Below are 12,042 nucleotides of genomic sequence, written 5' to 3'. Positions count from 1 at the left end.
CACAGCCTCCCACGTCTATTTCTTCATCCTCCTTTTAGCAGTGGCAAAGGGGATTCTGCTTAAGGTTGTTGCTGAGGAACAGGGAAAACAAAAGTGAGAAAGTTCTGCAGGATTTCTGTTTGGTTAGTTGTTTGGGTGGTTGGTGTTTTTATTTATTTTATTATTATTATTATTATTATTATTATTATTATTATTATTATTATTATTATTATTATTTTCCCTATGAAGATCCAAGCAGCTCTCTCTTCAGTGAGTCCCTCTCTCCTGCTATCCATCTGGAAAGTGGGGTCACAGCCACACTGAAGGCAGGTCACCGTGGTGGCCCTTACAGTGGGGTGGCTCCTCTTCCTCTGTCCTGTGGCCTCAGGAAATGAAAACCTCAGATGTCAGCATGGATGCAAGAGGGCCAGAAAAGAAAAACGTGCAGGTCTGCTGCATCTCCAAGGCTTTGGCTACTGCACAGCAATCAGGCCTCCAGCAGAGGGAGGGGAGCATCTCCTGCAGTAGAAAGAAGGCAGCTCCCTGGTTATGCAATAGAGGTGTAAATAATAGCGTATAAAAAGGAGATCCAGGCCATGAGAAACCTCAAGTGGAGAAAATTCACATTGCTGCCTGTTCCTGCAAGCTGAGGTCTTCAAATCCAAGCTAGTCCAGTTCTGCTGTTACCCCCCAACAAAATCAAAGTCGTTCCTCTTGGAATGGGAAAAATCAGACTGGAAAATCAACGGGATGGATCTTGGGGCTGCCATTACGGGACTTGTGTTACAGCATTATTCATAAAATGTCCCTCAGACTGAAGGACTGATTCCTGGACTGCTTCCAAGGATTATTTAAACTTTTCCATATTTTGCAGGCCTCGTTTTGAACGTGTGATTTTGGCCACTGTGATGATGGATGTTGCTAAAAATGCTAGTAACCCACCCTCCAGAAAGTATGTTTTGGAATGGCGCTGGATTACTTCTAATCACGTGCTTCTTGCTCGCTGGAGATCACCGGTGATGGTTGTTCAATTAAGAGGATTGTTTCAAAAGGAAATGCTGTGGGCCTCTGCCCATGCACCCTGGATATCTTGCTGGGGGTCTGAGGGCAGAATTAAAATCTAAGCTCATCAACAGGACAAGGAAAACACCAAGTTGCTCCTGCATGTCTCGTTGCTGAAGTCTCTGCTGTCCCATAAAGGAGCTGGAGCACTGCCAGGATGGGATCGCTTCATTGCATCGTGTTCCTGATGCTTTATTGTGGGTGGGACCAGCAGAGTTCCTTCCTCGTCACCAGGTATCTTCACTTCTCTGTAGCTCATCCAGCATCAAATGATCATCTTTGTCTCACCTAGTGGTTGCACGGAGACTGGGAGGTCTTGGAGCTCCTCCTGGACCAGAAATGTGTATTTAAAAGGAGTGGGGAAATGAGGTGAAAAGACTGAGCAAGAGATTTCAAACTCAGGCCAAAGAACATTGTTGTGTGGGACAGGCGCAGTGTGGGATCGTGGTTTGCCTGGGGTAGGTAATGAAGAGATGCTCAGCAAGAACGCAGCTCATAAAGATCTTGGGCTCTTCTGGGAGACAATTAAACCCAACCAGCATAAAATCAGGGTTTTCTGATGGGGTTCAAAACAAGGGGTGGATCCAAGACATGCTCATGCAATGCAAGTCATACCAGCAAAGGTCTGTTGCATCCATTGGGATTTACTACCTTTCGACTTGCCCTCCCTGCCTGTTGCACAAAATTGTGCATCACCAGGTAGAAAATATCAACAATAACTTATCAAAACCTCTAGACCTGATATGTCAACACACCTGGGCACAAACTTGGGATCATTTACAGCATTGCAAGACTTGAGGGATAGAGAAAGGGGACTTCCAGCAAGCCCTCTCGCAACAGCAGATTGCGAAAACCATGACATGGAGAAAAAAAGAAAATGAATAAAGGTGGGGTTTTCATTATGTGGCCTGTGAGCTCATAAGAGGCCACATTTTCTGCCTATTCTTTGAAAACATGACTGTTAGAAATGGGCTTTATTTAAAGAAAATGAAAGCTCAAGTAATTACATGGCTCCAGGAGCCAGGGCTCTAAGAAAAACAGCGAGTATTTCGAGAGTTGGCAGGAGCGCCCGTGGAAAAGCAGTGAGTCACGGTGTCTTTTCGGGCTCCTGGGTGAGGGAGGAACAGCGGCGAGGCTGCTGCGGCACAGGAGGGAGGTTGCTCAGCTGCTCACATCCCACTGGCCACATCCCCAAAGTCACCGGGATGGGATACCAGAGGCTGGGGTGGTTGGGACCAGGGAGGTTGAGCCTGGGGTACCCGCAGACCTTGCAGTCTCCACGCTGGGACCCACCAGATTTATCAGGTTGTGGGCGTGCAAGGTGCAAGACCTTTTTCCACCTTTGCCATTTTGCATCAAGTTTCAAACATTTTCTCAGGACCCACGCTGTGCCTCAGTTTCCCCATCTGCCGGCTGGGAGCACAACACAGCAGTTACACAGGAGAGGCCAGAGGGAGGATCAGGACATCAGACACAAGCAGCACAGTGGGGGCAGGAGCACATTATGCCTTGCTGGAAGATTGCAATCAATATTTTAGCAGTCCCCAAGGCTGGTTCGCTGCTATTTCTTATATCTAACGTCCTTCCAGCCTACTGCCTCTGTAGTTCTCCCCATCTGCTTTGTCCTGCAAACTGCAGACATCCCCAGTCCTGGTGCTTTTTAGATAAGTTACTTGGAAAACCCAGTCCCTGGCAGTCAAAGAACCCTCCCAGCCCAGCTGCACGCTCATCCCTGGGGCTGGGTCGTGGCTCCTTGCTTAGGTCTGCAGAAAGGACCAGCCCCATGGCAATATCCGCCCCTGCACCCCCCAGCCCCATGCAGTATGATGCTTTTTGTACAGCTGGGGACAGGGGGACCGCCAGCATCCCCTTCCCATGGCTGTACCAGGGAGTTTCTGCCCCAGCAGCCCCAGTCTGGACATGAGGCAGGGAGAAGCTGCTGGGTGATGCTGCACACGCAAGGACAGCCAGAGCTGGGCGAGCAGCCAGCCCCTGTGAGCCACCAGCCCATTACTTACGTGGGTGGGATGCTCTGGGTGCCTCCCCAGGCATCCAGCTCCCCGAGGCTGTGTAATCCATCTCAAGGACATGCGGAGCTGCTGGTTACAGGGATTGCTTCCAGCCAGGCAGCTGCACGGGCCAGCGAGCTTCCCATTGATTTCTGCCTGCCCTTACTCCCAGCGGAGGGAGTTTGAGAGATACTTCTGCATTGTTCCGACCTCTTGTCTCCATAATGTTTTTTGTTTTTTTTTTTTTGCCAAAGTTTGCATTTAAAAAACAAACAAGCAAAAAACACCATTACTTTCAGATGCGTGGAAGCTCCCGCTGCTCCAAGGAGCAAGCAGTGGCACCACAGCAAAGAAATGATCCTGCTCCTTGACAGCCCAGCAAGCAGGGTGACAGCTTTGCTGATCACCAGTGATGAGGCTGGCCAGCAACATCTTGAATTCCTTGGGTCTGTTGCAAGCAATGGCCAAGATCCCATGGCTACACCAGTGCAGGATCAACCCAGAGAATCCCAATGTCCCCGCAATGCTCTTTGCATGATCAGCTTGCACATCTACGCTAGACCTGCTGGTAAAGGAAGATGCTGGGGTCAGGACCTTCAATGGGGAGGGGTCTCACAGCTTGGGACATGGCAAAGCAGAGCTCTCCAGCTCCTCTGGGAACCCAGGAGGACCCGAGGGGACCCTGGTGATTCTGGTGGGTCCTTGTGGGTGGGAAGGGTCCTCCCAGCAGAGCTGCTGGCTGGATCGAGTCAGAAGAACATGTTCTCCAGCCAGAGGTTTAATTTGATCCCACGAAGCCCACCCTCAGAGTCATGTAACTCATGCAATCATTCTTTACCCAGACTAAACTAGTTTTTTCCCCTCGTTGCGATTTAATTATCTCCATAGGATGAAGAGATACGATTAGTTTCTGTCTTACAGAGCCCTATGTCTGCTCATGCAGCGACTGAGAACACTAATAACTCCAACTAATTATAGAGTGAGTGATCCCTGTTAAGGAGAAGGGCAGATATGCTGGTATTATTTATGTCACCTGCTTTGCTCCACTCGATGCTCAAGCCAGCTCCACTTGCTTTTTTTAGCAAGCACATTTCATTTTTCACTCCCCACTGTCATCCCCTTCCCTGTCTCATTCAGAAACTTCTACTGCCGCCTGTCTCTCTGCTACCTGGCGATATAAATCAGCATTAATTATGCTAGCAAAATCCTCTAAATCACTCATTGTCCTCATTATTATTATTTATCTTAGCCTGAAGGTGACACATGCTAACGCAAGAAGATCTTCTGCTCCCCTAGTAAGGATTTTAATGGGCTTTCTGGCTCAGCACCCCAACTGCAACACCTTGTGCAGAGTTTCCTAATGGGGCTGTGTCTGCTTCATTCTGTGTCCCTTGGTTTGGGTCCATCAGTCCCCTGTGGGATTATTTGCAGCCTGGTCCAGCTGTGTCGCTCTTGGATAGGGGCAGGATGAAGGTCCTGGGGGCACATCTCCCTGTGAGCATCAGGAATCTGCTGTATGCTGGACATGCAGTGTGGGATTGCCTTAATGAAACCTGCATCCCCACATACATGTGCAGGAAAGGCCACCCAACCAACTATTTTTTGGGATTTTCAAGGCAGTTAACCTCACAAGTGTTAAGATTTTTTTTTTCCCCCCACTGGGTTATCTCATAAACAGAAGCAGTTAAAGCTCTGCAATTCTGGGCTGTGTGTAAATAAACAACCAGCCCAGCCTCTCTCCTCCTCTGCCTCCCCTCGTGAGGAAAGACAAATGTAGGAAGTAAATTCTCGCTAAAATAAGCTGGAAGCCAGCTCGTGCTCCTGGAGAGAACCCAGATCAAGCGCAGAAGCCGAGGTGGGAGCTGCTGGAGAGGGTCCCCGAACTGCAGCTGATGGCACACAGCCTAAAAAGCCAGCTCCCTCCTCCCCTGCTGCCAGCCAAACGGCATCTCTCTGCCCCAGGACTCTGGGAATTGTATTTTCCAGCCTTCCTCCCCCGTGCCCCAGCAGCACAGCCCCAGATCCAACCTCCATCCTCCCTGGATCAATAACGCATGGGATCATCGATCCCCAAACTTGCCACTGCGGGTGGAGGTGCCACGGCCGCATCCCCAACCTCCCGCTGTGCCTGCAGTCTGTAACCTCCCACCCTCTCCTCCCGAACACCGTGTCCAACAGCCTATTAGCAGGAGAACAGCCTGTCCCCTGTCAAAACACACAAGGTGCCACGGTCCCCGCGGGAATGCCGGCGGCTGCTGACAGCGCTCTGGCGTGCCTGCTGCCCTCCCTGCTCCCCTCCCTGCCTGTGCTGGGGGACAGCAGCCCCAGGGGCTCGGCTGCTCCAGCCAGATAGCAAAATGAGCCTCCTCTTCTGCAGTCTGGGATTATTTTCAAGCATCGATGTCTCAAAATGATACCGGGAATACTTTTGTGGCTTGTTTCAGGGAAAAGAATGCAGGGAGTTGGAGGAAAGCAATGAATCCGGGTGATTTATTTCTAGCAGGCACCCCAAAGCTGCACAACTTAAAAAATTTAATTTTTTTTTCAAAAAGTGCCCTTCCAACTCTCCAGAATAAACAACTCTTCTGGAGCTTAAACCACCCCTAAAAGGCAATTCCTTTCCCAAGCAGCAGATCACACCCCAATACAGGGATATTTTGGCCTGCACATTCCCGTGCCCACGCACAGGTAATCAGTAAGTCAGTGCTCATCTCCATGCTGTTGGGCACACCAGGAGGTGAAAGACACCTTCCTAGGCAAGATTTTGGTGGGGCCACAATGGGACAAGCTCCCCCATCTGCTACACGATGAGGATCCCATGTGCTATAGCTCAGGGATCCTCCCCATCCCTCCAGCCTCTGGACCAGACAGATGCCAGGGCAGCCCCTGCAGTTCATAACTCTTATCCTAAGGTAGGTCTGATGCCTTCTCGTGGCTCCACCTCTCCTATCCTAGTCTTAAATAGTCACTTACTGTGTCCATGCTTACTGTATTGTGGGTTAAACCTTGTTAGAGTTGAAACTCCTCCGCTGTTTTCCTCTACATGGGAGCTTTTTCGCCCAGTTTCCCTCTGGGGCGAAGCACACCAGGTTTGATCTCAACCCAAAACTGATTTCTCAACGATTCATAAAGAACCGTACCGTTCCTGTGCGTCCCTCAGCTCCCTCCAGTCGTAATTCCTGAAATCCGCAGTTCCATTTCAATCAACCTGGTTGGAAAAAAAAAGCCTCAGAAGCATTAGGAGTTCGCTGGGTTTGATGGCTGTAGGCAGCTGGATGGAGGAAAAAGGCTGTATTTCTGCCCTCACTGGGAGAGGGGCCACAGCTGGAGCCCAGCGGGGCTGTTAGATGCTGGAAAGGACACTGGGGAGAGAAATATTTGAAAGGCCCCAACCTCAGGAAATGTTTCAATCAGGGCTCACACCTTATTAGGCACGCGATAATCCAACCGCGAGACACCGAGCCGCAGGAAACCGAGCTCCATAAGCCCCACTCCTTGCGGATCAGCTCAGACCTTAAGAAAACACCACGAAAAGCCCTCCATAAACCAGAGGCTTCTGGAGCAGGCTCTTCCGAGTCCTCCTGCCATAACCGAGGTGTGCACCGGGACTGCTAGGAAATGCAAGCACCACTATTGAAACAGAGAGAGAGGCCTTAAGAGAAGACAAAGAGGATTTCCATCCAGATCTAGAGAGGATTTTAGGTGCTAGAGTCCAGTTTAATGAGACTGAGCAGCTAAAATCTTTGAGAAACTCCACCTAATTTAGAATGACTTTGTTTGAAGAACAATTCTTGCCCAGATCTTTTATTCTGATTTTATCCTATTTCTATGAAATTTGTTACAAGACCAATAAAAAAAACGTTATTTCATATCAGAGCCTCATTCCTCTACCCAGAGAAGATCGCCTTTCCTGACTTGGTAGCTACAGGACAGTAGCTAAGTAGGTTTGATTGATTTGAACTTGATTAGGGTTAAATTACTTTTTTGCCACAGTTCTATTTTGAAGCAAAATAGAAGGCAATTCAATCAGTGCAAGCCATTCTATTATACATTTTTAAACACAAATAACTCTGAAAACTCAACAACAGAGGAAACCCAAACATGTTTTATTTTAAAGCAAAGCCTCTAATTACAGACCAGTTTTTAGTTAAAAATGTCTTTCCATTTTCTGTGAAAAATGGTTCTCAAGATCACTTGAATGCAGAATGAAATTAATTTCAAATTGAATAGAAGGTTCTTGGCTGGAAAATATTGTTGCTTATTTTCTAATTCATTCAAAAACATAGCAGTGCCACCAATTATTTTTCTGTGAACTGAAGGGAAACCAAATCTTCCCTTAGCCCTGCCCAGAAGTGCCAATAATCCCAAAGGCAAGGGTTGAACAACAAAGGCTAGTAAACTTTTGGGGTGGCCAAGAGGGATTTAAGTTCTACTTTTAATACGACTCATTCTTCTAGCTGCTATGAGTATATGTAAATATATTGTTTTGGGAGGGGGAGAATGCACAATGGCATTTTCATTTAATATATCACTGATCTGAGAAGGCTTACGAGTCCTGAGCTGTGACCTCCTCTGTCACACAACGCTGCAGGCGGGTCCCAGCGTTCACCAGACTGGCAGCCACAGCCAGGAATTCCCTCTGATTTCCTACTCAAGCCACTTGATTCCTCCTGCTTCCTTTATTATTACGTCTAACGATCCCTGACATGCATTTGGCAACCTCCTCAGAGATAATCAGGTTGTAGCGCTTGAGACCAGCTCCGCTCAGATAAAGAAAAAATGAGTGATAAAAGCCAGTGATGTATTTGCAGATCAGAGGCCGGGCAGGGAGAGCACGTTGTGTTTCAGACTTTTGATCAGAAGAGAACGCGCGTTCCTCGTTAGTGCTGTAAGACGGCAGTCACAAGATTTTTCTCTATCAATTGTCAAGCCGGGGTTAGAGCCGGAGCCTGCAGCCCTGTCTGCAAGCCTCAGCTCCTTCCCTGGTGTATTGTACACAGCTCCTATTTTCTACTCTCTCAGACATTTCCTAGCACAAACCATGCCAAACACATTACATCCTTGTAGACCTCAACTCTCTTGCAGCTACCCTTCAAATCACAGCCTTCCCAAGGGTTAAACCCAAAGAGTTTTCAACAGAACAGAAAACTTGGAGGGAAAGAGGGGGGGCATGACACCACCACAGCGCTTCTGGATCTGCAAAGATCTCCACTCCAAACAAACAATAAGCAAACTCTATTGATTTCATTACACCTCTGCTGCCTGACCCATTAATCATGGCTCACTGGCAAGGTGCAAGAAATTCAAGTCACACTTTGTTATATCCTGAGACATCTCTTGTGCCTGGAGATGCTCAACACCTCCCAAGCTTTTAAATGTTCTTAGCTTAATAACAAATTCACAAAAAAACTCCAAGTGACAGGTATTTGTTCATAACCTAGTTTGAGAGTGCTCCATCCCATCTGTGTCTGGACTCAGACCTGATATTGTCCAGGAATCATTTACCTGGCTTTGGCCATCAAAGTTTGGCTGTCCCCAGCCCATGGCTGTAGGCAGTGGGAAGAGATCTGAGTAGTCCTTCTCAACACCCAAAAGTGGCAGCTGGTTTGAAGGATGACCTCTGGAGGTGCTGATCACTCTCCATCTATGGCTGGATCACGGACTGCAGGGACCTGGTCTGTAGATGAGGAGAGCAACTTGGGGAGAATCCCGTCCCCAGGCACGGTATCTTCCTACGTCCCTCAGCAAAGGGCTCCGGAGTTGCTCTCAGATTTTATCAACCAAAATACATTGGGACAAACAACAGGGCTGTGTGTAACAGCTTTTCCTTATAGCCCCCCAGTTACGGTCCTTTTTGGGAAGGGACCGACTTGCACTGCCACTCTTCCAGCAATATTTTCTTTCTGCAAAGAACCGGTGCCGTTTCTGTGCCCACATCTTACCCCCATGCTCTGGGATGTGACTGCCTGCCTTTCCAGGACACCAGGCAAGCTTCAGCATTTCTGCAGAGAGCATTGGACCCTCTGCCCCCGGCACAAGAGCAGGGCATGGGGTTATCTGCTGCTTCCCTGGTGAGTGCACAGACAGGCAATAGGCTGCCCCACATCCTTCCTGGGCTCTGGCTCTGCCCAATACCCTGTTAATGCCTAGATGTGATATAAAAAAGGGAAAAGTATGGGCAAAACCTAACCATAGTCTAACTCATGGTCATTACTCCTGGTGTCCAGCTTCCTACACCCCTGGGTGCACAACCACACCCTGCAAAAGGATGTACATGGGTTTGGTACGGACTTGTTAGGACTGCCATAACAGAAAAGGCAGCAGATCAACAGGGAGGTACTGAGGCAGAAGAAAAGTCCACAAGGCGCGGGTCTAGCTTGCATTAAGCCCTGCCTTTGCAAAGGATTGACACGAAATCGAACGCAACTCTGGTATCCTGGATGCTCTGAGGGCAGTAAATCAAGGCTTTCTCAGTGCTGCGATGAAAACTTCATTGTAGAAAACTCCTCCACACGAAAGCACTTCGGAAACACCCGCCCCGAGCCCGCAGCGGGTCCCAGAGCTTCCAGTGGGAGAAATGGTCTGTCTTTCCCAATTTTCATCCCAAGCCTCTCTGTATGCTTTCCAATACGTGGTGCCTTTTCCTGGAAGATGGTCAGGTCAGTGGTTTTCCATATAGCTGATAATTCAGCCTCACGGGTCAACGCACAGATCTTTATCTCAGCAATGAGTTACCATCAGCCTGGCAGCTGAAGCTCTGGCTGCCCGTAATGGATGTGGCCTTAGCTGGCATGTCAGTTCCATCCTGCTTTCCACCCAAAGTGAATTGCAAGCACTAGTTCAAATTAAAAAAAAAAAATAAGAAGAAAAAAAAAAAAAAAAGAAGAAAAAGAAAAGAAAGAAGCAAAGTGCCTTCATCCCACGGGGACTCTATCCTTTCAGGTTTTGGGTCCCCTAGTAGAAGGTGCTGGCTAACTTCAGGATCTAGCTTTTGGTTTTAAAAAAAATTGCTAATAATACCTCAACTGCTACAGACTTCAAAGAAACAATTACAAAAATGAGGACTAGTTGGGAGCTGAACACATCCTGCAATGCACATTTACCAGCGCATCTCCCACTTGTTGCAGAGGAGTAGCAGGGGTGTTTTGCTTTTATTCCTCAGGCAGCAGAGAATAAATAGCACATTATGGAAACTGCTTATCATGGTTCAGGATCAGACGCTTTGCAGGAACAGATTTTTCCAGGCAAATCTCTTATATTTCCTCGTTGTCCCCCTTGTTGGAAAGCCTCTCTCTTTCTTCCATTATTTTGGAGCTTCCATTGCTTGTCCCACCCCAAACCAAACTAACAACAAATTTTGGAGCCTGATTCAAAGGTCTTCTGTGGCTCCGGGTGCAAGTTTGCCATGGCTCATCACTTAGCCCCCTTTAAATGCCCAAGGAATAAGAGGGAATCCACTGATTTTGCGACACCTGCTGTAATCCGCCCTGGAATGCTCCCAAAGAGACGCAGGAGAAATTCTTAAGATATATTTCCCTCAGACCACAATATATTCCATATGCTCCAGAAGTGGAGGAGCAGGGAACCGGTACAGAGAGCTACCTCTGGTAAATGTATCATTCCCAGCTGGGGGGACCGGCGGGCAGGGGGAGCTTATCAGTGTTTTCTCTGACTTTACAGCTGGAAGAAATTTACAGCCAAACACACACTCCTGTTGGGAAGGAGGGATAAGCCCTCCCCAAACGTGCTTACAAGCCACTGTTGTTATCGGAGGATCAGGGGCTTTGGATCACCTTTCTTGCTGGCCACCACAGGCTCCTGTGGTGTCCGCTCTTTGCAGAAATGATGTGCAAGCTTCTCCACCAAGGGGCTGGGGTGCTGCCCTTTCAGGAACATCACTCTCAGCCACCCTCCTGGAAAGCACATCGAGGAGATTTAAGTAATGCAGCCATGAGCAAGCACTTTTCTGAGGACTGCTGCCAAGGTGTGCTTTGTCCCCTCCCTCCAAAGCTCCCTCTTTGGGAAGTCCATAGCCAAAAACCATGCCTGCACACGACAAAACCACTTTCCACCCAGGAGCTCACAGGTCCCATAGCCCTGCAGGAAGCGGGGTGCATCGCTGTGGGTTTCCTCTTCGTGTGTGCTAAACACTAAACAGGCCTGAGACCCAAATGTCTTCGTGACTTGTGGCTTCCCTGGGATCTTACTGTCGGGCAGGGAGCATTCTGCATCTGTAATTCACCTCCTACTTTTACAAACTAGCAGCCACCAAGCTACAATCTCAGCTACCGAGCTACTGAGACTCATTAAAAATGCAATTTAATAGGCTTTTTTTAATTACTTACCATTCAGCAGCTTGGCTCAATCTTCAGTTTTCAGAGACATTGTTGAGCTCTCAGTCCCATCTCCTCCCATCAGGAGGCCAAACTCAGCTCTGCTCAGGTGATGGGTTTGAGCACCTGCTTCAGAGTGGCTGGGAACTGGGGGCCTAAGGAGAGCAGCGAGATAATTAAATGTTATCTGAGCAATTACTTATCCATAATTTAATTAATCTTAATTGATCATCAATTGTTATCTAATTCAAGGCAGACTAAGGAGTGCTTAAAATCTCTGCATCTAATTCCTCCTATTAGATATATGACTTTACTAAAACTGAAGAAGCAAAAGAAAAAAAAAAGCAAAAAGATTTCACATGTGCTGTTTTTCCTTCAGAAGAAATTTTTCTGCATTTAATTTTTTCCAGCTACATGAGAATACTTCATTGCTGATGAGTGACTCCAGAATGACAAACCCGGTATATACCTGCACAAAAAACCTGTTCACCATTAAACTGGGGCTTCCAACCCAGGCCATGTGAAAGCCAAATACAAAACCAAAGCATGTTCATAATAGGAGAGAAAGTCCATGAGGCAGCAGATGTAAAACTCCAGCTTTCAATAGACTAGCAAATAACCAATGAAAGAATAATGACTTGAAAGACGCCGGGCCAAGC

At 47.9% G+C, this 12,042-nt stretch overlaps 1 long non-coding RNA gene across 3 annotated transcripts in view; it reads right to left on the bottom strand.

Annotated features, from left to right (window-relative positions):
* Window positions 1–7,133: 7,133 nt before the first annotated feature.
* LOC106019278 (uncharacterized) overlaps window positions 7,134–12,042 on the bottom strand; it is a 30,540-nt gene continuing 25,631 nt past the window's right edge. For 2 of the 3 annotated variants that reach the window (XR_005269722.2, XR_003500897.3), the window contains 2 exons: window positions 11,396–11,538; window positions 7,134–9,885 (listed from right to left, as the gene is read on the bottom strand). This is a non-coding gene — a long non-coding RNA (uncharacterized lncRNA). Of the gene's footprint in view, window positions 9,886–10,843; window positions 10,964–11,395; window positions 11,539–12,042 lie in introns of all 3 variants that reach the window. The other variant, XR_003500899.3, reaches the window with a different exon arrangement.

Source organism: Anas platyrhynchos, chromosome 16 (assembly GCF_047663525.1).
Source record: "Anas platyrhynchos isolate ZD024472 breed Pekin duck chromosome 16, IASCAAS_PekinDuck_T2T, whole genome shotgun sequence".
In the NCBI taxonomy this organism is placed as follows: domain Eukaryota; kingdom Metazoa; phylum Chordata; class Aves; order Anseriformes; family Anatidae; genus Anas; species Anas platyrhynchos.
The sequence above is the reverse complement of the archived record's forward strand: the minus strand, read 5'-3'. Positions and strand labels throughout refer to the sequence as shown.